The sequence below is a fragment of the Onychostoma macrolepis genome, chromosome 07 (assembly GCF_012432095.1).
Source record: "Onychostoma macrolepis isolate SWU-2019 chromosome 07, ASM1243209v1, whole genome shotgun sequence".
In the NCBI taxonomy this organism is placed as follows: domain Eukaryota; kingdom Metazoa; phylum Chordata; class Actinopteri; order Cypriniformes; family Cyprinidae; genus Onychostoma; species Onychostoma macrolepis.
The window spans coordinates 28,982,547-29,008,702 of NC_081161.1; the positions used below are offsets into that span (position 1 = coordinate 28,982,547).

At 37.5% G+C, this 26,156-nt stretch overlaps 1 protein-coding gene and 1 long non-coding RNA gene across 2 annotated transcripts in view; both read right to left on the reverse strand.

Moving 5' to 3' along the window:
• glceb (glucuronic acid epimerase b) overlaps positions 1 to 18,376 on the reverse strand; it is a 48,563-nt gene extending 30,187 nt beyond the window's left edge. The window contains 1 exon segment of the mRNA XM_058782504.1: positions 18,216 to 18,376. The gene's annotated coding sequence lies outside the window, so the exon portion shown is untranslated.
• A 3,142-nt stretch (positions 18,377 to 21,518) lies between these two features.
• Positions 21,519 to 24,253, reverse strand: LOC131543362 (uncharacterized). Its single transcript, XR_009271892.1, has 3 exons — positions 24,116 to 24,253; positions 23,033 to 23,131; positions 21,519 to 21,969 (listed from the first exon to the last, which is right to left on the reverse strand). It is a non-coding gene; the product is annotated as an uncharacterized LOC131543362 (long non-coding RNA).
• Between the last annotated feature and the right edge of the window lie 1,903 nt (positions 24,254 to 26,156).

The window sequence follows — 26,156 nt, forward strand, 5'->3', positions numbered from 1 at the left end:
AAACCTACATTAAACACTTCTCTTATAGAAAACTATAGACCTGTCTCTCTCCTTCCATTCATAGCGAAAACACTTGAACGTGTTGTCTTCAACCAGGTCTCATTGTTTCTTTCACAGAACAACAAACTGGACGCTAAACAGTCAGGTTTCAGGAGTGGCCATTCAACTGAGACTGCGCTTCTCTCGGTCACTGAAGCCCTGCGAATTGCAAAAGCCCATTCCAAATCATCAGTCCTCATTCTGCTGGATCTATCTGCCGCGTTTGACACTGTCAATCATCAGATACTCCTCTCCACTCTCTCATCACTGGGCATCGCTGGAATTCCACTTCGCTGGTTTGAATCCTATCTCACTGGTAGGTCTTTCAGGGTGGCCTGGGGAGGGGAGGTATCCAAAGCACATACACTGGTCACTGGGGTTCCTCAGGGATCGGTTCTTGGACCCTCCTCTTCTCCACATACACTACATCACTGGGTCCCATCATACAGGCACATGGATTCTCCTACCACTGCTATGCTGATGACACACAGCTCTATCTCTCTTTTCAACCAGATGATCCAACGGTAGCTGCAAGGATCTCAGGTTGCCTGGCAGACATCTCGGCATGGATGAAAGAACATCACCTCCAGCTCAACCTGGCAAAGACTGAGCTTCTTGTCTTTCCTGCCGCTCCAACTCTACAGCATGACATCACGATCCAGTTAGGTTCATCAACAATTACCCCATCAACTTCGGTCAGAAATCTTGGTGTAATCTTTGATGACCAGCTGACCTTCAAAGACCACATTGCAAAGACTGCTCGATCTTGCAGGTTTGCACTACACAACATCAGAAAGATCAGGCCCTTTCTGACGGAGCATGCTGCACAACTTCTTGTCCAGGCCCTTGTCATTTCTAGGCTGGACTACTGCAATGCTCTTCTGGCTGGACTTCCATCAAACACAGTCAAACCTCTACAAATGATTCAGAATGCGCGGCACGACTGGTCTTCAAGGAACCCAAAAGAGCCCATGTTACACCTCTCTTTATCTCATTGCATTGGCTACCAATCGCAGCTCGCATCAAGTTCAAGACACTGATGCTTGCTCATAGAACAACCACAGGCTCAGCACCCGCCTACATGCACTCACTATTAAGAATCTACATCCCTCCAGAAGTCTGAGATCTGCTAGTGAGCGACGCCTCGTGGTACCATCACAAAGAGGCTCAAAATCACTCTCCAGAACATTCTCGTTCACCATTCCTGGCTGGTGGAATGATCTTCCCACCCATATTCGAGTACTGGATCCCTGTCAATCTTCAAGCAACAGCTGAAAACTCATCTCTTTCGACACTACTTGACTTCAACCTACACATAAAAAAAAAAAAAAAAAAAAAAATCTTTCTCCTTACTTATTCCTTCCTTGCTAGCTTGTACTTATTTAAACAATGCCTGAGACTTGGTGTTACAAGCACTTCCTTTGTCGAATTGCCTCTTCAAGATGAATCGCTTCATGTGTTCCCCAAATTGTAAGTCGCTTTGGATAAAAGCGTCTGCAAAATGACTAAATGTAAATGTAAATGTAAGTAACATAGCACTTTATTTTATTTCAGAAAGTGTTTTTTCTGCTCATTTTGTTGAACATTTGACTATTATATTCAAGTGCAGATTAAGGGTTTTGGTACTTTAAAGTTTCATGGTTCAAGGTACTTTACATATACACTCCTGAAATAAAAGTTTAGAAAGATGTGATGCATTGTTATTTTTAATATGACTCATCATATACAGTCTCTTTTAAGGGTATAATTAACTATTTTCCATTGTCTAGTCTTTAACAAGCAAAAAAATAAAATAAAAATAATATGACCTTCTTGTAACAAAAAGAAAAAGTTGAAATATGTTATTAAAAATCAACCCCTGTGACATAAATGCCTTAAATTGAAGAAACATTCATATACATAAAAACTATCCGAATGTTTATTTGTGACCCATACATCTGCTAAACAACCTGCAGCAAATTCAAGCTCTGGACTGTAAGGACAATCCAGGAGAGATTGGTTCCATCAGAGTCACCAAAGCCTCCAAGCCCTGCAAATTAAAAAAGAAAGAAGTTCCTTTTTAAGTCCAGGCTAGATGTGCTGCATTTCTCCTGATGCATAAACAGCCTCAAATCTTACACATTAAACAGCTGTAGTGAGGCTAAGATTTCAAAGTTCTGCCTCAGGAGAATGCCTCAGCCTTCCTTCAAACCCAAGATGTGGAATCGCATGAACAAAACAAACAGACGTTTGGTCAGACGGCCGTGGGCTCGTGCCTGACTACGGAGGTATGTGTGCGATTATTCACTGAAGAGGAGTTCAGATGGGCTAATGCTTCAGTGACGGCACCGAGCAGGCCCACTCGCAACCCACCAGCCCGAGCAGAGTGTTACTCATGGCAGCCTTCTGCTGATTACAGAGATACAAGCCCGAAAACACACAAAGGCACAGGTGCATCTTGCGACCTCTGCCCCTCATGTCAGTCCTGAGAGCGGCAGTGCGTCTTCCGGCTGTCGGCGAAGAGATAAGCGCCGCATTCTCTGCACCTTGTTTGCTTATGAAAGGAACTTGCACGGAATATTTATCAGCTGATGCTCGAAATCAAAAGCCTTTGAGCAAAGAGTGCTTCAAAAAGCTATATCACAGCATCTCCGCAAGGGTGATATGAGGGCAAGGACGAAATGCAGAGCAGCAGGAAACAGCGTCTGAGGAGCAGACAGATTATTCATCCATATCTGAACTTTGCATAAGTGCAAGGCATTATTTACTAATCAAAGGCTTCATGTTCATATCAGGATTTATAATTCATACTCCATGAGAAGAGATTGTCACAGTGGGGGGGAAAATCAAAGACAGAGAGAGAGCGAGACTAGGGGATGGAAGAAGCTCTTTCATAGATATAGATGATGATGATCTTCGGCGAGCATCTGGAATCAAGTCTTCTCATCAGTCTCTCCTGAGGTCTCTTCAGCGCAGCAAATGGATGTTACCAAGCCTGGGGCTGACACCACACAAATCAAATGCTTGAAACAAAACCCCACAAGCACAGAAGAACTGTCTAAAATTCCTACTCTTGTCATGGTGAAAAAGTGTCTCTGCACAGAGGCTGCAAACGACAGCTGGAAGTGTTCTTGCATGTCTGTACTGTTGCTGTGTTTCTTAATGCTGTTTCTATGCAAACGGCAGCACACACACAGCTAGTGAGAAAGAGGTGCAAGACAATCCACTATCTACAATCTACCAATTTTCTGGATATCAAAATGTAAAAAAAGGGCCTAAGTTGGAAAATATCAAGCGTTTCTTTATTGGTCGACAATATTTATAGACAATGTCAAGTATAAACTTGGATTAGAGTGACAACCGGCCCACCATGATGGCAAAACATATTTTTGCACATATGAATGTTTGGTGGCGTGAATATTAAAACAAGAGTTAAGTACAAAGCTTTGTTTGCAAAATAAATAATTGGTTAGCTGCCAAATTTTACGTCGCAACACTTGGATTCTTGTTGAATGAGAGAAGTATATGTGCCCATAAATTTGAATTAAGCCATACGCGACTTTGTGCTCTGCTTTGAGCGCTTCTCAAAAGTTGTACAGAAATAGCCACACTTTCTTTTCAATAAGTTATTGTCAGTCTACACAACAAGTAATTTGAATAATACATATAAAATGAAATAAATGTGTAGAATCCACATAAGCTTGTTTTTCATCAACCGGTCAAAATTTTCAGCAGGGCATGCAAATTCGGCCCGTTTTTGACCAGACAGAAACTGCACACAGGCTGAATGTGAATATAAGTCTCTGTAAATCCACTCTCTGACACTAGGTGGTGCTTATGGAAAAGCTGAATAACAGCTGTTTCCCGTAAACCCCGTGGACAAAGCAGTATTGCGATTAAGAACACTTCCTTTCGGTATTACATGGAGCGAAGATGAAAACAAAATGCCATCGAATCGTTTATGAAGACAGTCAGAACCTTCAGAGCTACATTCATATATTAATTTGTATAATTCCCTTAGCACCCTTTTAAAACCTCCCAGCTTTTCCGCTCTATTCTCACTCAAAACGAAACTACTCTGCGTGCTGTGCGCACGTGAGACTGTTACTTAAAACTGTGCTTTATACTGGACAGTATTTATACATCATGAGTTGTTCAAATCGCGGTAATTGAATACGGTTTTAATGATAATTAAAATATAAAATGGAAATACTAACCGTGGGGAATTTTATCATGATTTATCGTCAAACCGGTAATCGTTACATCCCTACATGTAAACGATATTCTTTGCTGTTTTTTCCTGTCAAAATAACAGAGTTCCTTTGGAATTCTTCAGCTTTTAAGAACTGCTGGTTTCTCTGGTAGTAGGTGGAACTAATGCGCAATTGGCGCTCACTAATTATTGTCCCCGTTTTGATTTCAGCAAATCAGTTCGAACGAACGCAGACTACGTGATTAATATTCATGATCCCAGCAGCTCGTTAACCCTTAGTCCGTTTTACAATGCTCTTATTTGTAGAACTTGTAGTATCATTACTATTATTATTATTATCTTATCAGGCTATTATTATTAGTTTTTTCCCTTTTTTTTTTTTTTTACAGAAACACTGAATGACCAAAAAAGCACCTGCATTCATACATGGCTACCAGGTTTTAATTCTAATTACTAAAGTTCTATCATTAAATAATACTTGATTATCATATTATAATGCTTGACTGACTGATGTTAAGAGTGTTCTTTCAGATATTTAAAAAGCTGCACCATTTTACAAACATTATAAATGTATATAAGTCTGGCAAGTAAACTAAAACATTTACTAGCCAATGGCGATTCAATTGCAAAGATGTCCGTAGAGGGTTGAATAAATAAATTAACTTGGTCCATGAATAATATAATATAATAATAGAATATAATTTCATTGAAAAATAGGTAGGCCATCTAGTCATAATGGAGGGTCCTATGATCATGAGCCTAAATTAATCGGCCTTATAATCAGCATATTTTACAAATTGGACCAACACGGATTAAAAAGTGTTTACTGGTCAGTGCTGATTGTAAATTCCTACAGAACACATTTTAAGACTAAACAAATGGCAAATTTAAAAAAAAGTGGAAAGTGGAGTCCTATGGCTTAATATAAATGCACATTAATATGAGGTACTGCAAAAACTCACACATTCAGAGGCAAAAAAACAAACGTCGAGTATAATATTTTATAATAGGTTCACTGTGGTGAGATGAATGTGTCACTAAAATCATCCCTAATTCTCATCTAATCTACAATGCCATTAGAAACAGGAAAATTAAATGACAGCTCAGAGTTTCTTAACAGATGCAGAACCAGTAAAGAGTTCACAGACAGACATTCAGAGGACCGCCACAGCTTGATTAGCCAAGCTTATCTAACAGTGACAAAAAAAACAAACTACTGAACAAAGTCTTTTGTGATGGATAAGATGGAGCGCATGACAGAGGGTGACATTTAGGAATTAACTTTAATCCCAAAGCAGGGACTTGCAACACTTTTCAGAGCTTTTTCCAGTGTTTTCAGAGCTTGCTCAAACAACCATTATGACAAGTCAGAACTACTCAGCGACATTAATTAGAGACGACAAACCAGCAAACAAAACAGAGTTAAACAGTGCTGACACATCAGAGAGCGAGTCTATATAAAGCCTTTGGTATGCGTTCAGACAGCAGCATATGGCAAGTTCTCACAGGCCAAACATGAGTGACTGTGACAGGGAAAAAGAAAAAATGCTTGACGCTAAATCTGCACTATACTACCATCTTCTCAAACTTTCTCAAAAAAACAAATAAATAAATAAAAACACTAACCACATTATTAAAACTGTGGTTTCATAAAAATATAAAATACTTAATTACTAATATCATTAAATAGTTTATATATAAAAAAACTGAAATGAAATATACAATATAACAAGCTATTTTACACTCATAAAATGTAACCCCATGACAGCTATAAACCGATGTATGCAAGACTATTACAACTCATTTTCACAAAAAACTGTCAATCAACAAGATAATGTGGTGTTAATGTCCTAATGTTTCAGTAATCAAGGTATCAATCAATCAATCTCTATCACAGTTACACGCTCACATGATGCAGCTACATGGTCACAAAAACTTAAATGATTTTAACCAAGTGATTTTAAGCCATTGAAATGCAATAAGCAGCGAAAGAAAACTAATTTCGCTATATGCATGTACTGTCTGAGAAACTTTTCTGAGTGCTGTTAGAGAGGCACACGCACGTGAAACTCAGAGCGTGGAAGTAATGAATGAATAAAATTATTTTTGAGCCTTATAGGCCTTGAATGATTAAATACACATACTTGTATGTCAAAATGCCGATTTTTGCAAGTATTCTCGTAAACGCCGTTATTTAGGTCTTAAGCCCCATTCACACTAAGAACGATAACCATAAAGACAACAATTAAGATAACGATATTAGCGGCCACACCAGTGAACGATATCCTCTGTTTGTTCCAAGTTTGTTGTAACAGCATGATTGATCCTGATTGGGTGTCAAAGTTTTTATCGTTCATCAGCTGGAAAAATAATCATTCTGAAAGTGATTCTAATGATATTGTTTCTCTTTGCCTTTATCGTCATAGCTGTGGTATGGACTCTGCTTTTCTTTAATATTGAGAACAATTTTTAGAACTATATATTTATCGTTATCTTTATAGTTATCGTCCTTGGTGTGAACAGGCCTTTAAATGAAAGCAAACAGCTGAGAAAGAAAACACATGTGTAACAAAATACTGGATCTGGGCAGCTCTTAAATTGACAGCAGTCTAATATTCCTGTCGTTTATGTTAATCAAACAACAAAAGAGAAAAAAAAAAATTATCACTGCTACAAGAAATACATATTTAACTTTTTACATCTGATTACTTTATACAATGTATGTAGCATTTCTTATTTATTTGTTGTCCTATTGCTTGTAATTAGTTTCTTATTCTTATTTAAATCGCTGACTGTTTACTTGTCTTCAATGCGCTTGAGTTTTTTTTTTTTTTTTTTTATGATAGTATTTGTTTTTTGTGATATCAACACTGGTGAAAAAAATTCTGAAATTTCTATGGTATTAAAAATTTTGATATCATAAAGGCCTTATTTAAAACAAAAATTACTATATTGTTATCGTGAAATAAAACTACTCATATCGTGATATAAGATTTAGGTCATATCGCCCACCCCAAAATCAAAGCATAAAAGCACAGTAAATTAACAACAATTTACTGGAATGCAAGTACTGTGAGCTGAGTTGCAGCTTTATCAACTAGTCTAAAATTATCACTGGGGCATCATTAAAGTTAATATTAGTCTTGATATTAACAAGAGATGCCACAAAACATTCATGAATATTCATAAAGCAGAATGCAGTTCCTTCTTCTGTTTGTCTCTGGAGCAGCGATGAGCTAAACAACAATAAAAGGTAATCTGAGGAAGCCGTTTGTCTCTTCTCCACCACACTCGTCTTCTAAACCTAAATATAAAAAAACACCCCCCCATCCCCACTCCTGAGCTCCCTACCTGGCATCATGGCAGTCAACAGGGAGAAAAATCCTCTTACTGAGCTTGTGAACAACTCTGTTCCCCAGTGAGAGAGCCTCACACTGGGCTCCCCACCCCCACCCTCCAAACAGGCTGGAATATTCCACACAGGCCTGCGGGAAGAGAGACAACTAACTAGGTGCAATGGGTTTCCGAGCGTGTGTGTGTGCCTGCAGTATAGCACCATGAGAAGCAAAGTGCTGAATTTTAGTGCGTGACTCAAATACCATGCTAAAGTGGGTCATTTTAAAGTGAAAATGTGCTTCAGTCCCTCTGAACATGCATGGTGGAAAAAAAGCAAAACTCACCTTAACTTCAAATTAGAAAGACAGTGGCAATATACTCTACACTCTATTAAAACAAATTGGACACAAAATTATCCCAAATCTGACAAATCCCAGCTGGATTTTCAGGGTACTTAACGAGAGAGCACAAACACAACAGAGCAAAGTAAACATCCACCAATATGAGTCATATCATCCTGCGTCCACAGAGAGCTTTTCCAGATTTCAGAGCGTTCTTTGATGTACACTGCTGGAACTGAATCTAACTTCCTGCCTTCTGTGGAAATGACATGTTTCAGTCAGAGGGCTTTCAGGGCACTCACCACATTAACAGATATCCAAGCTGTTGCTCCTCTTCAAAGCAAGCGCAAAAACGTATTTGCAAGGTTTATGCTTTCCATACCGTGTATATGAGTGTTTCTGTGTAAAATATCTGAAGACAGGATGCACAGCAGGGTTCATTTCAAGGCTGTCTGCTTGGAAAACACTTCCTGGTGAAAATCCTCAGTTTTCTCAACAACGTTGTTTCTTGCCAAACAAAGAGACAACAGGCTTATTTTTGAAAGCAATCTTCAAATAGAGATGATACTGTTTCCGTTCATTATCGCAGCTGGTGTCTTTTTAGTGCCTTTTTTTTTTTTAAGAAGAGGTCATATAGGATGTTTTCACAAAAAGTTTTATAAGAACCAAACTCAGTTCAGTTCCTTGAAATGAACCAAGAATGTGACAGAATGAAAAAGAATTTACAGTAGTTCTTATTACACTCACACTGTTCCTTACCTTAAAAGTGGGCTCAAATCTATTTTTGATCCACTTTAACACTGACAGAGTCTCAGTTAATTCTCCTCTCATCTTTTTTGTGAATTATAATGTTTTTCCTATTATTTTTTACAGTCAAACAATAAAAAAAAGGTTTTAAACAAAAATGTCAATTATCTGGATTAATGCAAATAATTTAGCATCCTAAATAATGATCACCAGCACAGATATCTGTGCAAAACACCCTTTATTAATCTTTGGCGTCAACATACTGTTTTGTTTTCTCAGAGAAAATGAAAGCATAAAAATCAGCACTAAATTCATATCAAATGTAGGGCGTTCTATTTTGGGGGCAAATTCAATTGTATTAGATTAAAATAAGTGGCTTGTCTCCTATGTTTTGCATTCAAAAAAGCATTTTAGAAGTGAACCACACCACAGACTAACAGCAAACCATACTCAGAGCACTGCTTGAAATGGTCTCAGTTTGAATCAAAAAGCTCAGTTTGCTTTCACTTTTTGAAGTATTCATGTGTGTACAAGTACATATGACCCTCCATTGTCCTTTTCTCTGCAACAGACTGAATGGATGCAAGCAGGCCAAACACATGGGCCTTATGAAACTGAATACGTCACATATCCAAGGCCTTGCTTATGTTTCTGTGACTCTAGTTGAGAGACATAAAATACCATACTTCCTATCACACACAGACCACACAAACTCGAGCTCCACTCACCTTTAATAAAAACAGCCACACTACAACTCAAGAATGCTTTCTTTTAATTAGGCAGGCTCCTTATGAGAGGGATCTATTTAAGCATAGTTTCAAATGTTGGCTAAATGTGCTTTTCAAGAACTCTCCTATAGGTTTCACTAAAGAAGGCCTGATAAATAGTAGTTCTCTTGACCTCAAAGCACTCCATCAGCCAAAGGAGCCAAAGCAGCACAAAGGACGCTTAAAAAAAGAGCTATTATGCATGCAGAGAGATGGGCAAATAAGTGCAGACGACTGAGCTGCACACTTTGAAGGGATTTTTCAGACCGCTCTTCTGAAGCACTGTATAAAAAAAAAAAAAAAAAAAAGCCTTACTTCCCCCCTGTGGAAAAAGTGTGTTTAACTGCCAAACTTTATAAATAGAAGTTAAGAAACAAGGATGCCTGAATTCACAAGAAAGCATTATCATAAGACTTAAGTCATATCATAAGTCTTATTGCTGACACTAAGGGACTATTCATTTTAAATGATGAATAGATATTTGTGATCCAATATCTTTACTTTGCTAAATCTGATATTATGGCTATTTAATGCACTAATATCTTAGATAATGTTAGGACAATGTTTTCAGTTGTAGACCTTAAAATATTTCAATGCCCATTTTTTTAAGTTGCCAATTTACAGAATTGTTTGACATAAATGGTCGTAGATGGTTCAATAGTCTGCCTGATAAAAAAGGATATGTACAATGTAAAGTGTTAATAGAGATTATAAAATAAACAATAAAATGACTGGTTCAATGAGAAAGTCAATTGTGAACTCTGAATGATTTGTGAATAAATCTGACTTATGAGGCTAACTTACTTGTACATTTGAGAATCTTTTTACTGACTGATTAAATTAATTTGTTCAAGAGGCAATTGTGAGGTCTAAACAGCAGATGAAACTATGCCATTTACTTTCTGCATTATTTCAATAACACTAAGATTTCAAAGCTCTCCTCCAGTACTCTTTAATCGCTGAAGTCTGTTAATTATATGGCTAGAATTATAAAGACAAATAAGTATCAACCAGAGGACGGGTTCCCAGTCATGGTGTTTTTCTCTTTAGACGATATAGGGAAGTTTTTCTTCCTACTGTCACTGGGGGTTTAAAGCATTGATCTTTCTAAAGCTGCTTTCAGAAAACAAGCATTGAGAAGAGTGCAATAACAATATTGAACTGACAATGCCCAAAAGTAGTGTATGGCCAGAACTGTCCTTTTCAAAATACAGCATTTTCAGTCAAAACAGGCCAACAGCAAATCCAGCACATCCAAATTGCATTACAGATTTGCAAAACTTTGTATTAACTGAAATCAAAGGGTTCATGCTTGTCATGAGACGCCGAAGCTCACATGTGACACAATCCTTTGATGGATTTTAAGAAGCTTTAAGATAATCAGCAGCACAATATTTGCTGAAGATCAAGGCAAAGCTCTACAGTTGCACTTTGTCTTTCACAGAAGGGCACATTCTTATTCTCTTCACACCTGCAAACTATCGAGAGGCGACATGGCGTGAAAGTAGATCCTTGTAGGAGGTCCGAGGGCAACATGTCTCAGCTGAAAATTGGAAAACTAGAGGAAAAGGTACAATGCTTTCCTTAAAAAAAAACAACAAAAAAACTCTTAGGCTTCAGGAATCCTTTAAGTGATATACTTTGGTTTCAAAACAGCAGATTTCGTCAAAAAGTCAGAGGCCGTGCAGGTGTGTGACAGTAACTCATAGATCAACTCAACCGTCAACGATGCCTCGACTAGCTCGACCAGGCATGTGCTACTGAAAACTCACTGGAGCACTAAAGAGACTGGAAAAAAATCAAGAGCTTGGGAAGGGTCCAGGCCCTTGCATCTGATCTCAGCTGGGTGGTGAAGCAGAGCAGGTGGGGTGTGACATGTCCAACAGTCATGTCAATAGCTTGACAGCTTATTGGACAGCAGGAAACATAGCAGGCCAACGAGAACTCCTCCATCAGAACCCAGTGTGTGCAGTCTGATCACTACCATAACTCTGAGAACGTCACAAAGCTGGCACGCACATATAAAGTCTGGCTGGTGGCTGCTTTGCCAAATAATAATTGCTAGACTGGACCCCCTGACACCCCTCCCTTTGCTTTGTTCGTTCTACAGCTAAAACAACAGATAAGAGAAAGAACAACACCATCTCTATTGTTTTCAAAACACTGTTTTTCTTGATACCCGGGTAGACAAGGCCCAAGGTCTTTGTTACAGGGCTGGTGGGATTTGCACTGTTGAGGTTAGGATAGTCGGGCATTACTGAAATATGAATGGGTGCGTTTGTGAACCGAACTGGGTTGGAGGCGCCCCGAGTGACACAGCAAGGGGCTCAACTGCCAGGATAAACAAACCCCCCCAGATGATCCCCATGGACCATGACACTTACTTATGTACTGTAGCACAACAGACGAGATGTCTACAGTACCTCTGTGAGTTCAGCTCACAACACACAAACTTTGTTGTTGTTTATCTAGGTTACAAAGCAGAAAGCAAAAGAAAAACTTGCAGAATATGTTTATTTTAAATTAAATACAAAGAATAAAAATGCCTTTTTCAAATTCTTAACACTTGAGCGGCAATTTAGTCAGGAATCTAACAACCAATTTGTGGTCTACAGAACGCAGCATTTCAAAGAGAAGCAAAAACCAGACCTGAAAGGCAAAAAAAAAAAAAAAGGGAAAAAAAGACAGTGCTGCACTAAAACGGCTTCATTAAAGGCCTCTGACATGCAGAGCTTAAAAGACTTTTAAGAGCAGACCTTACGCTGTGAGATGAGTGTCATTTACCAAACAGACAGAAATTATCCAGCAGTGGCTGCTAGCTATGCACAATGACTGGAGAGAAGAAGGCTGATAGACAGCCAAAGATGCACCAAACACAAAAAAGCAGAAATAGAGACTTGTCAGTGCATATTTGAAATGGGATATGAAACTGAGGGCAAGTGAGGATGAAGAATATTGTCATTGCTGACTAGAGTATGAGAGGGAATTAAATCCATTTCCTCCAGTGATCAGTTATAATTGAGCAACAACACTGTTCTATTTAAGTACATTACACAATGTGTCTTTCAGAGCAAGTTCATAATGGCAAGGCCAACTCTAGCCCAAAAAATGTGAATACATGCTGAACGAAGCGATTACCTAGGTCTGTGATTTATTTATTTATTTTTTTAATTTGCTTTCCAACTTTGTTAATTGTTTCCAAAAAACACATGCAGACACACACACAAAAAACATATGCAGTCTCATTGCAATTGCAAAACAATTACGTGTTCAAAAATCAACTCAAAATATCAGACATGTTTGATAGGATATACTCCAACTCATAGTCTCAAGCTAAAAAAAAGAAGTATGTGCCCAGCATAGACTGACTGTTTCTTTTGCAAACTAGCATCAACACGTCCAGACTGCAAATCATGGCAAAAGCCACATACTAGTGTTAGGGTTGGGCGATGTCTACCAAATTGGCATCGGACGATGTCTACAGTGAAACATCGTGATGGATGATGACATCGGAGGGTGGGGTTAGGGGTGTGCCCGAAGTGTGAATCTGTATGCAGAAAGGCACTGAAAACAAATAACACATTCTACGGAGCCACTAAAGCAGGGTTCCTCAAATCTTTCCCTGGAGGGCCAATCTGCTTCAGAGTTTAGATCCATCCCTGATCAAACTCACCTACCTGTGATTTTCTAATGATCTTGAAGGCTCTGATTAGCATGCTCAGGTGTGTTTGATTAGGGTTAGAGCTAAACTCTGCAGGAGTGGGCCAGATTTGAGGATGCCTGCACTAAAGGGACATTAGCTGCTAGCTACATTGCCCGTTACATCACAGCACATGAAAGTTACTTACCACACTTACCACATACACAGAGTAAGGAGAGATGACTGAGGATGATGGTGAATGATTTGCAGATACTGAGCACTGACAAATATCTAATCTTGTAAAATGTGTGGTAAGTACTGTCCGTGTGATCTCGAATCTCGAAAGTGAAAGTGAAATGAGGCGCACATGAAAGCAGTTTCAATGCCCTGCATATTAGTAGCGGATCCCTGATGCCCGCACTTTATATACAGTATAATTACCCAACGATTTAATTGCGAGAGAAAGTATTGAAATCGTAGGCTATTTATTCCCTTTAGGGGTTCCATAGTACACTTCATTTCCTTTCCGAACATGGTATTGGGATGTGGCGGGTTGTGGAAGAGGGGGTGGGGGGGAAGGAATCACGATGTCGGCTCAACATCGTGATGTCTGTCAGCCATCGGCCCAACCCTAACTAGTGTATTACAGCCTTACAGCATTAGCATGATATTTCAAAACAAACTATTTTAGTCCAACAGAAACTGAACTTTTAAAGTCTAAACATATTGCATTTATTGGTACAAACATACAAAACAATGAAAAGAACTGCAGGTCATATTCAAAAAACACAATGTGTATACAGCAATTGAAAAAGCTATAAAAAGCTGCTACAGAAATTAAATTAATCTTTTAAAAGAGTTGCACCTACTTCATAAACAGACTCTGCAAAAAGGATGGATATCTTTCTTGGGAAACAAACAAAAGACCATGCACACTGCTGAAGTACAACCCACTATTCTTCAATTGAGAAAAACGTCAATTTCAAAGTCAGCAACACGGTTAGCATATTGGTTACAAGAAAGCCATAAACCTTTCTGTCTGCTGGTTTTATTGATTTTGGATGCCCGAAATCCATTAGCGCCCTTTACATACACAGTGTTTTTCTGTCCCAGTTTGGTAGAGCAAGGTTTCGCTCGAGTTTCCTTTAAACCTGCTCGTGTGGAGGGAGAGAGCGGCAGCGGTGGATTAGTGATGCTGGCAGAGGGCCTGGGCCAGCACTGCTCCTTGGCCAGCTCTCCACTCATCAAGAGCATCCGAGTGATCCAAATTACGAGTGGCCCCTGTGTCCAAGGGCTCAGGAAGTGTCCAGCCAAGGGCCAAGTGAGACCGACTTCCCACAATTGACTGATATTAGTCCCCACAGGAGGCCCTGGCCATGTGTTTACAACAGTATCACAGACAACCATTCATTATAATGGACTCCATTAGCTCAAGTATGGCACACAATGCCTTTTTAAATCAACAAACTACTATTTTTATAACAGGTGAATAGTGGATTTTCATGTTAAAGCCGGAATGCCTTCTTCAGCAATGACTTTATGTAGACATTTCCCCACACGATAACTATGACATAGCTTTTTTTTTTTTGTTATGAACAGCTGAAGGTCTTCTTCCTCCACCCACATAACAATGCAGCCACAGAATCTGAACATCCACGTACTCTCAGCAACCTTTTGAAAACTAAGCCTCATAATGAGTCAGAGTTCCTGCCAATTTTCTTGCCCTCTTTTTTTACTACACTCTTTTGTGCTCCAAATTTCCCCCCTGGCCAAAATCAACCAGAATTCCCTCATGCACCTTCCAGTACAATTAGTGTGACGAAATATCATATGCTTCTTAATCAAACTGAACTATGGGGTTTGAAGTAGTCCCATTATAATAAGTTGTGATAAAAGGTTGATAAAAAGACAAGCAAGGTAAGAGATCACGTCTTTGAAGAAAATTGAAGTCTGTGTTTTCTTATCAGAGGACACCAACTTGTTACGCTTATGTTAGAAAATGGGTTTAGACTGTTTTAATTCATTTCTTTGGAGTGCAAATATGCAGCATGTGATAAAGCTGATCAGAGACAGTGAAACGTGACCGAGCCATTGAGAATTGTTCGCCTCATTTACAGGTCTAGGCAGATAGTTACCAGGTTTCAAGACACATTAGCAAAGTCAGGAACACTCTATATCCCAATTACGGCGGCACGATAAATCGAAATATAAAGAAACTGTGATATGGCTGCAATTATCAAATTGAGTAGGCTGTGATTTAATTAAATAAATATATGCACCGTGTGTTTTAGAGTGAACATTTATATGCAAGCAGTTCATATTTCTGTGTTTTTTCTTTCTGCATTTGGGCTGCTGGTAACGTAATTCTGCGAACGCAACATGCACCAACTAACTTCCCAAACTTGTTCTAAGAAGAGTTTTTAAAAGCAGCTGTTGTCAACAAAAGAGAACTATGAGGGATCCCTGTGAATTTCAGCCAAAATAAAATCTTGATGGTTTAATGTTTAAAAAAAGGACAAAATAAGACAGCAAAACTACTAGTACTGTAATTTTACAGTTTTTCTTAAATTTTTGATTGTTTTATTTTACAGTAAAATGGGGTTGGTTGGTGTTATAATGGTAAAATAAATTTGTCAACCCGATGGACTATCATCTCTTTTGCGGTTATTCTCACATGACATTTCAGTGCTGAACTGTCATAAAAGCTTGTAAATCTATTTAAGCTTTGAAGCGCTGTGGTTTAAAAAACAAGTGATTTTTAGTGAGCAATTAGCAGCAAATATGTTAGTATATGTGTACACTGTCTGAGAGACACGGTTTGAGCAAACTCCCGTACAATGTGCGCACATAAAGCATTGATATTTAATCAATTTTGTCATTTTAAACAGCGATCACAATTTTAGTTTCATCTGTTTTTAACTGAAGACTTTACCTACTCTTGTTCCCCATTCACCCTTCGGCACTCGAGTGGTGACTCCAGAGAGGAGATGAAGATCTCTACTTGAAAAAGAGCAGCACAAAATATCTATTTGTTTCTTTCTGGATACAGCAGAGCAGGCACAACCTACAATTAAAAAAATAGTTCTAAAAATCTCACCTTATACTGGACTGGATTCTTTTCTGCAAGTGAGGCTATCAGATGGACAGTTTGCCAATTCCACACACCTCAAATATGATGACTCCGCTCTGTCCTTTGAACACCTGATCCCTGAAACTATAACCGACTCATGTAGCCATTTCAGATAGCACTTAGCTAATATAAAGCCCATACCGCAGCCAATTTGTTACTGGTCCAGGTGTCTGCTGTGTACAAATGAGCATGCATACTTTAAGTTGGGTGCTAGCTGGTATTTTTGTGACAATCCGAAAGGTTGAAAAAATAACTATTCATAACATTTCTTGATATAAAAGTCTTTCACTACAACATCAGACTTATCTCAACTAAATGGCTTCGCACTTTATGGACCCTTTTCGCATTTCCACGTTGAAACATGGAAGTCAACAATAGCAGGCTAAATTCCATAAGATGTACAAGGGAGACTATAACAAATATTATTATTATTATTATTATTAAGGAAATCCACTATTACATTTCCTAGACTTCCCAAAAAAGGGGGGGGAAAAATTAATTTTTAAAGTGCTATATTTGCCATGTTAACTTTTGTGGAAATGCACCACCAACAGTCTGTGAAAAGCAATGTGTTGCAAAAAAAAAAGCAACTGCTAAAAATAATTTTGGTCACTGAAATAAAGCTAAAATAAAATAAATGATAAATATATAAAAATAAAAGTATATTGATGAAAAATTTAAACAAATTAAAATGGTTTGGCCTGGAAACTGATACATAAGTGTAAGTTAAAGTACTAAAATAACTAAAACTGAAATTTTTAAAAAAGAAAAAGCTAAACAGAAAAAAAAATTATATATATATATATATATATATATATATATATATATATATATATATATATATATATATATATATATATATATATATATATATAAAATGAGCACATAACAAAAATACTAAAAATAAAATAAACTAATACAAATAAAGGCTAATTCAAAATATTAACAAATACTATAATATTATAGAAACAACAATAAAATATCACCTACACTGAGCAGTTTCAGTTTCCCGAATGAGCAATCTAATATACAGTGAATGACAGCAAATATTAGGAAATATCGGACCACGACTGACCAGAATCATAATCAAGTATTCCACAGAGCTGTGTAATATATAAAAGTAAGTATATTATTTAACAAGTCAACTGTATAATGTAATGTATCATGTGATGTCCCTTCATGACCAATGCATGTTCACATGTAGAATATATATATATATATTTTTTTTTTTTTGTAAAAGACTGATGTGTCTTCTCGTATAATTTATATTTGATAATTTCTATAATTATATTTCTTACTTTTTTGAAAATAAGCTAAATTTTATCAAGTACACCTTTAGGAAACATTAGCACCGTGCCACCTCAATTCTTAAGGTCAATTTTATATTCAGGAATGTGCTCATTCAACATGTAATACCTGCACTATGCCAAGGACCACTTCAGCTTATAAACGCGACAGTAACATACCTGAACAGTCCATTACTGCGGTCACAGTCAAACCAAAAATACTTATTGATGTATCTATAGTATCTTGTAAACAAAACCATATGTGCCCAAAGGAGGCAATCCTGCAAAGATACATTATCAGTGAGAGTCCGATCACTGACAGTACAGCACACGCCACGTTCACGCAAGACGAACACTGGCAGAGCGTGAACAGAAAGAAGAGGTTTCTGTTGTTTTATCATTGTTACAGAGCTGTCATCACACACAAGTGAGCTTTAACTGTTTATTCCTCACTAGCACTGATTAGCAAGGGTACGGGAACTTCTTTATATTCCGCGACAGTCGCAAGGACATGCTGTCAAAGGGACGAGCACAGTGATGTTGCTATGGGAACTAGAGTTTATCGTTTGTTGATTTTTAAGCAATTAAGAGTTAAACTAACTAAAATGAGTGAGACTAGCTGCTAGCAGTCCTGATGCTCAACTCAAAGGCACTGCACTGTCGAGATGTTAGCACTGCAACTAAATGAGCAAAAAGACTCATACTCGCCAGGACGCAAAGAAGCAGTATTTACTCACCTTTGCGACATTCAAGCACGCTGTTCCTCAGGCCCTTCAAAAGTTAAAAGGCAACGTAAACAGCCTTGATATCTCAGTTTTCACTTCGCTTGAGAGAGAGAGAGAGAGAGAGAGAGACGGTGGCTCCACTGGCAGTCAAGCACCCACACTCAGCCCGCTACAGCGCTGCAGCGAGAGAACATATGCCACAAATATCGCGATATCACAACGCTCCTGACGGCGCTGGACTGACCAATCATACTCAAGACACGTCGTCCAATAAGGAAGCGGAGGGCGAGACATCCCCGACATTATTGGTCAGTTCACTGAGATTGACATCCTGGAGAGCAATTTATAGAGCTCAATCATGCAGTTTGTTTACAGGATTGAGGAGTGGGAGCTGGAGTGTGTGAATTGTTGAAGAGTTTTGCCCAACCAAACAGAGGAAAACCGATACGCACACGTTTCAGAAAATATGAATATGCATACCAAACCAGAGTGCGTTCCTTTGACTGAAAAATAAGAGGTTGCTCCCTGTAAAGCCTGATATATTAATAATAATAGTGAATAATAGAATCTCTCTCAGAGACCCAAACTGAGCAAACAAATAAAAATGAAAAAATTAATTCGCAGTTTGGTAAAATTAATCTCTGATGGCTTATGTAACTACATATAAAAAGTTTTTACTGTGTATCTCCCAATAATATGTCTAGTAAGATGATACCCTTGACAAATCTATGATTTTATTATTAAAGCTCTGTATTTTTAACTGGGAGGCTAAACATATAATGCAATGCAATACAATGGTGAATAGCGATGTACAAATAAACATTCCTTTAAATTCCTTTATGTATCTTATGTGATATATTTTAACATGTAGGCTATTTGAAAAAAAGAAGAAAAAAAACATGTATGGGTAATCAATAAGTTGCTTCAGTCCAGTAAATGTGTATGTCTAAATATTACTAACAATATAAAAGCTATTCTCATATTTACTTTCTAAAAATCATTAAGGATTTCACAGCAAACAGACACATGTAAGCTACCACAACTTAAAGGATACGGACAACCTGAAAGTATGAACTATCAATCAAAGGACAGAAAGCATGTAGTAGATTGTGTGCAACAGGTTTTTCAGGAAGGTTTTGATCATATTGATAATTTAGAGGCCTTAGAAATTAACTTATTTAAGAGAAGAAGAAGAAAAAAAATAAGAGCATAAAATAGAAACAGAAGGAAGAGGGGAATAAACAGTTAAGTATAATGTGTAAGTAGGCTAACGGAAGAAAAAAAAACTTTAATCAACTGCAGCAACTTCTTACGTTACAAATTAGTTTAGCAAATTAGGTATAGCCACATAGCCACTGTATCTGTGTGTGTTCTGCCTGGTTAAAGTTCTTGGTATTAATTAAGCTAATAAATTAGGCTATTATGTATATACTATGGCAATATTTATTACTTTTTAGGTTCAAGACAACATTCAACAAATCAATGGCATTTAATAATCAACATAGTTCCCTAAATGTTGTTGACAGAGCAAAAACACTTAAAAAACGCTTTTGATAACCACATATAACATCTACAAGTGAATGTAAGTATCCATGCTTCAAATTAGCATTTTTATTTTTTTTTGTAATCTGCAGCCTCTGTGAATAGTCTGACCCAAGAGACCCATTATTAGAAACACTGACGTCTCTTTTCTACATGTGCATGTGGTGCACAGATTAACACAATGAGTCACTTTGCAGAGTGAAGGAGCATGACAATGATCATGTACACTGCCACTGTACTGCATCACTACCCACGATCCATCTGGAAGCAATCCTAATGACCAGCCCCATGACCCTCATGAGTTCCCCAGCAAAAACATGTCAAGCTGCGCCAACAGTCACAAAATGCTTGTGATTATGCACCCACACACTGTTCCAGCACACAGTGCTGTGATGTTGAATTAACTACCCCCTTTTAAAATATGCTAAAGCTAAGAAACAAAAGCCTTTAGAACAACTTTAAAAGCCTAATCTTTTATCTTGACAGCTCTCTCGGGGAAGTGTGGGAGTCTTTTTAGTCTTTTTATATCTGTGTTCAGTTGTTTTAGTTAGACATGACATGTCATCCTAGCTACTACAAATAAATGCCCTGAGCTATTGTTCTACTTTGTCATTTTATTGATATAAAATAATATTTAACTTTTATAATAATATAAATACTTATTTACTTATTTACTTACTCACTCACTGTTTTATGAACTATATTGACAAAGATTGTTTTCATGGCTTCTTTACCTGTCAGACTCTAACCACAGCTGCAAATTAGAAAGCATATTCTGAAATTTGACATAATGTCTATTCCTCTCTGTCATTTTGCTTAAAGCCAAAAAACAATCCTGAAGAAAGGGCAGTCTTGGGTCTGGAAAATGGTCCATTCAGTTATTGAGTCACTACAGACAGAGTAATCCTCGGGGACTGCAGTTTCTTTGCTCATCCACAGCTGCACAAGAATTACAAGTGAGAGGGAAAAAGGCAGTTTGGAAATGCTCAACACAAAGATGGCTGATGTTATCTCACTCTGTCTGTGTGTGTGTGTGTGTGTGTGTGTGTGTGTGTGTGTGTGTGTGTGTGCTGGCCTGAGCCACCGAGAGGAAAAGAGGGCATTGTTCCTATGGTATTTGTAGTTTCAGTGATTCAACAGTGAAAACTGAATGACAGAGATAAAGTAGACACTGGATATTTATAGTCCACTGCAGCCTCTCATTTTCTCTCAGACAGTGATGATGCCCCTTTTGATGCTCCAGTGTCCTTTCGTGATTATCACCTTAATGGAAAACACTTAGCTTAGAAAATGAAAGAGTTGTGGATAGAAATGACTGAAGGCAATAGGCAATCCAATGACATTCAAAAACATCTAGAAGAAAATATGAGACATTTCCAGAAGATTGTAGATTTTAAATCTGTAGTTCTCTCAAAGGAATAGTTGACCCAAAATGAAAATTGGGTTATTGTTTACTCACCCACACATCATTTCAAACCTGTATAATTTTCTTTCAGTTTTGGTTAACATTGGCTTCTATTGCATAAAAAAAATGCTTTTATGTTCCACAGAAACCAAAAAAGTCATACAGCTTTTGAGTGATATGACGGTTAATAATGACAGAATTTTCATTTTTATATGGACAATCTCTTTAAATACAATTTAAATATTGCGATGGCCTCAAAACTACTAAAAGCTAAAAAAAAAAAACCTTTTTACACGTTTACACATTTAATTTCATGCACATATATTTTATTACGCCAAAATTCCACACAAATTTGCCAAATCCAGCTCTTACACATTATTTTGTTTTCTTTCAGAATACATTTGTGGCTCCGCACATTAGATCCGTGCTTTCAGACATTCCAGACAAGCTACAGCTGGGTTTCAGTTAGTTTGGTACATCCTGTTGGTCTGCAGAGCGAGTGAGGGGGGCTGACAGCTGATTGATTTCAGGGTTGCTGTGTGTGCTTGCTGCAATCCTTTGTTGTCTTTTATTGTCGTTGACCTCCAAGCATATAAAAGATTCATGCGGACTGCTTACTGTGTTTGTTAATGTACTTCAACGCTCTGCATCACCCAGCCAGAGAGCATCAGCACCCCTTCATAAATATTTACTACGCCTGGCCTCTTCTTCCTTTCGCTTTCCTCTTCTCTGTATTTCTTTGCTTATTGGTGTCACACTGTTCTTGAGATCTCGCCACCATGAGGAGGCCAAAGTGACACTGGCTGACAACATGACAATCTGAAGGGATGTAATGATGACAGAATGGAAAAGAATGTTTATTTTTAGTAATTGACGGGTATTTCTCATAAGTAGGTCAGAGGTATACTGATCATTTGCAAAGAATACACTCTTAATAACACCCAACATGCTTATTTGTCAATGAGAAATAAATAAGCATAGACATACGTGTGCTTACACACACACACACTGTTTGCAAAAATCCAAAAAGAAAAGCGAGCAGGTAAAACATCAGTGGGTCACTGCATGAGACATGCTTGCTGAACTTTATCTGCTTAAACAAGACTGACAACAGCAACAACAGACCAAACTCTTATGCCAATGTTCTCTTTGTCATCAAATCCATTACCTGGTGTTGCTGAAACACTTTATTCAGTGTATGGTGAGAGACATTCAAACTTGTGCACAATATTGTTACAAATTTTCAAATGTACTTAAATGTACATTTTCTACCAATAAACAACTGCCCGATACCAAAATTATGAATTTAACATTGCATGTGCCATTTTACATGTATGAAGTTCCATATAATTAACTAGAATGAAAATACAGCTAATTTTACAGTAAATTATCATTTAAATTCTGTTTTGTCATTTTTCTTTAAGTAAAAATATGAGCCGCTTGTAATTTACAGTGAAAAACAGTAAAATGACTTTCCCAGAAACCCCTGCATGAGGTATTTGTCTTTTATTTTAAGTATCTTTGTTCCTTTTTTGATATTATTTCTTACATTTTTTGTTATTTATCTCATATTTTTTGCATGATTTTAGTGTCATGTATGTTACCCTGACACTACCTTGTCTTTGTGTGTATGACCCTCGATGACTTATTTTACCACCTGTATTTGCACATTTTAGGGCACATTGGTATAGTACATTACACTACCTAAACATAAGTTTATAAGTTAAAGCATACAGACAAAACGGAAATCCCATATAATGCGAATCAGGTTGAATTCTTGGCAACCACAGCTGCCAGATTTTTTATAGCCTAGGATTTGTTTTATCAATACAAACCCCTGCTATAAACAGAAAGACTTTGTAGATCCTTTTCTGCTGCTCACCCTATAGAGTCTCTTTCTGAATGTCAGTGTGTGTGGTTGTTTATATCTGCTGCATGTTAAGCAGATGTGCATTCCTCTCCTGGGTGACACACAGAAAGACTGTGAGAGAAAGAGAAAAAGAGAGGTTTGGGGGTGAGGGAGCTTGTGAAGATGGTGGCAACGGGACCACTACTGCTCATCAAATTTCCATCTTCCTCTCATCCCTCCCCCTACATGCACATACTCATTAAATCCTCTCCTCAGTGTCTATACGTCTGATAGCTCGGCTGTCTATCTATTCTGCTTTCTTACTCTCATCATGAGCTCCCCTCCCAAGCCTTTTCACAAATCCATCTATTATATTGCTCAGTCTGCCATCAGCTCTCTGTTACTTTCTTCTTTCTGTGTCTCAAAGACTGTCTTCTAGAGCAGAGTACGATGAGTGACAAATTCTCTGCTAATATATACAACATGCAAATGCACTCTAGTTTGTCTCTTAAGTGTCACAGAACCTCTAAGGTGGGTGGAACAAACAGCTGTGTATGTCTCCAGCCTACAGAAGAGTATTCAGTTAACATTTTATGGACAGGACAAATGTATTGATTTAAAATATTACTTGTAGAATATTAATAGAATGTTAATAACCCAAAAATGCTTTGAAAAAACACGTATGGCGGTAAAAACATACAGTAGAAGAGCTTCATAACAACAATCCACAAGCTAATACTTATTTCACATGAATATGCACAATAGGCAAACTATACATAAAAGCTTCCTTCACAATCTGTCACTGTCACAGTTGATCACTTTTGTGGCTCATTATTTCTTTCTAAACAAGCAAAAGTGAGGTTCTGGTTCATAACATTATGGATAATCATATTGCAGATTCACCACACTAATGCAGATCTATCTGGTATATAAATTCTCCTTACTTCTTGCTTATAGAACAGCATCAGGCTTGCAGGAACTGACACTCGGTTAGAAAAAACTTAAAGTGCCCCTATTATGGATAATATTTAGTTCATATTTTGGTTTTTGGGAGTTGACCTGCATGCAAGGTCAAAAAAACATTTTCATTGTCTTATAATATGCTTTTATTTTTACCTTATTTTCTCAACGACTCCCAAATGATTGGTTTATCGATTCATTTTTCCAAACTCCTCCTTTGCATGACGCTAATCTGCGGTCTCATTTTCATTTCATCATGCCTGTAATGCCTGATCAAGCAGCAATTTTGAGCGCAGTGCTGCTTTGTGTGCAGTGTTACCGGGGAAACCGCTATTTTTACCGCCCCAGAAGCGGCACCTAGTGGCAAAGAATGAATTTGCATTTTCATTCAGACCAACGCGAAAAGACCAACAAGTGGGCATATGCTATAATGTTTGCTTGGGATTCGTTTTAAAAACGACTCGTTTCAATGATTCCCTACTGGAAAAACCAGCTAGACCAGCTCAAGCTGTGTTTTGGAACATTGTTAGACCACCCAAATCCAGTTTATGCTGGTGGCTGCATTTTTCAATGATAGATTTAATTCATCTTTTTTTTTCAGTAGCTAGTTATTGATGAATAATTATTAACAATTGTTTTTTAACAACAGCTTCCAGTTACAATACATGTCCAAAGCCTGTTCTGATTTAAGAAAGGAGCACAAAAAGAGACATTAAAGAGGAGAATTCAGTTTATTTATGTGAATATTCAGCAGTCTTCATTCAAACACATTTTATTTTGTGTCCTTAAATTTATATGAGAACAATTACTTGATTAATTAATTGGCAGTAATAACCTAACTGAACATAACTGAACTATGAACCACTAACTAACAGTTTTCAGCAGCTTACATGCTAATTCACTTATGTGCCTTAATTTTTTTGTTTATATCTTGAATTTTTTCAGTTAAATAGCGACCAAGTTTTCCTGCTTTGGCCTTCAGCTCTGCTTCTTCCAAATTTTTGCCCTCCAGCCACTTTTGAAAGCAACCTAGGAAAAAAAATAGATATACAGCTGATCAATCAATTGCACAGCAAATACAATCAACAGATTACATGGACAGAATAAAAGTCAGAAACATCTAGTAGGGATCAGTTATTTTGTTTGCTGTAGTAGTACGAAATAAACCTGCTCCCATCACAGAATCACAGTCATGCTATTTAGAACAGCACACTCACACTGCTTGTGTGATACTGTGTGACATTTATATTAGAATGCAAAATGATATTCTAGTATGAAGTATAAACAAATACCTATGTATGCAGATAACAATTTCACACTGGAAAAACATTTAGAAATTACATAATTCTCTCAAATTCACACATATCTTACCTTTAAGTGCTCTAAATTTGTGAGGTGTCAGAGGGGGCCTAGGATCAGATTTTGTGGTGGGGCAACTTTTTCCTTCCAGGCTACGGTTGGCCAGTGTGCTTGTTCCCCAAACACACATTGCCAGTTCTTTCACAAACAAGCTATCCTTTAAATTAGCCTGTATCTTCTTCCATTTTTCACTGTGTATTACTACACCTTCACCAATATCAACCTGTATGAAAGAACATTTTAAAATTGAACATTAATCAAGAAATGTAAGAGAAATGTCGTTTTTTTAAATTATGGGTATAATCAATAACTCAAGTCTTTTTTACTTTTTGATGTACTGTTACAAAGTGTGTCATTTTATAGGAAAGACTGAGTTTGGCTATCACAGGGAAAGTTGTCTCAATCAATCACACACAAAAACCTTGACACAAAATCTGAATTACACACATATGTTACAATTACGTGTTTTCTTGAACAGTTGTTGGATTCAAACAATTAATTCAAACTCTCTTACATTACAACGGTATTTTCAGTCCTGCTCCAGGGGACACACTGTCCTGCAGAGTTTAGTTACAACCCTAATCAAACACACCTAAACCAGAAAATCATGTGCTTGGGGGAAAAAAAATTAAATTACAGGCCACCTGTGCTGAAGCAGGTTGGAAACAAAATTCACAGGACAGTGGGTGCCCAGAAGTAGGATTGAAGACCTAGACAACAGTTCATTTCAAATTTCAGAGTAATATTTTTGTTGCTTTTATGTACAGAAATGCATAATATTAAACCACACTTTTATATAATGTAATTTTATACAATTTAATCATTACAATATTGTTAG